This window comes from Arachis ipaensis, chromosome B7 (assembly GCF_059453495.1).
Source record: "Arachis ipaensis isolate K30076 ecotype BB chromosome B7, ASM5945349v1, whole genome shotgun sequence".
Classification (NCBI taxonomy): domain Eukaryota; kingdom Viridiplantae; phylum Streptophyta; class Magnoliopsida; order Fabales; family Fabaceae; genus Arachis; species Arachis ipaensis.
In genome coordinates this window covers 79719250-79720153 of record NC_142442.1, presented here as the reverse complement: position 1 = coordinate 79720153, position 904 = coordinate 79719250, and the positions used below count along the sequence as shown (strand labels likewise).

The following is a 904-nucleotide window of genomic DNA, read 5'->3' as shown; positions in this document are numbered from 1 at the left end:
ATTATTAAAGCCTTGTTGAGGCTTTTGTTGATCCTTCCATGAGAAATTTGGATGATTTCTCCATGAGGGATTATAGGTGTTTCCATAGGGTTCACCCATGTAATTCACCTCTACTATTGCAGGGTTCTCATGATCGTAAGCTTCTTCTTCAGAAGATGCCTCTTGAGTACTGTTGGATGTAGCTTGCAATCCATTCAGACTCTGAGAAATCATATTGACTTGCTGAGTCATTATTTTATTCTGAGCCAATATGGCATTCAGAGTATCAATTTCAAGAACTCCCTTCCTCTGAGGCGTCCCATTACTCACAGGATTCCCTTCAGAAGTGTACATGAACTGGTTATTTGCAACCATGTCAATGAGTTTCTGAGATTCTGCAGGCGTTTTCTTTAGGTGAATAGATCCACCTGCAGAATGGTCCAATGACATCTTTGATAATTCAGACAGACCATCATAGAATATATCCAGGATGGTCCATTCTGAAAGCATGTTAGAAGGACACTTTTTGGTCAGTTGCTTATATCTCTCCCAAGCTTCATAGAGGGATTCACCTTCTTTCTGTTTGAAGGTTTGAACATCCACTCTAAGCTTGCTAAGCTTTTGAGGAGGAAAGAACTTGGCTAAGAAAGCCGTGACCAACTTATCCCAAGAGTTTAGGCTATCCTTAGGTTGAGAGTCCAACCATATTCTATCTCTGTCTCTTACAGCAAACGGGAAAAGCATAAGCCTGTAGACCTCGGAGTCAACCCCATTGGTCTTAACAGTATCACAGATCTGCAAGAATTCAGTTAAGAACTGAAAAGGATCTTCTGATGGAAGTCCATGAAACTTGCAGTTATGTTGCATCAGAGAAACTAATTGAGGCTTTAGCTCAAAATTGTTTGCTCCAATGGCAGAGATTGAG

The 904-nt window shown here is 40.7% G+C and overlaps 1 non-coding gene across 1 annotated transcript; it reads left to right on the top strand.

The window, feature by feature from the left end:
• Positions 1-483: 483 nt before the first annotated feature.
• LOC148553116 (small nucleolar RNA R71) lies at positions 484-591 on the top strand. The gene has a single exon (XR_015892985.1). It is a non-coding gene; the product is annotated as a small nucleolar RNA R71 (small nucleolar RNA).
• Positions 592-904: the final 313 nt, after the last annotated feature.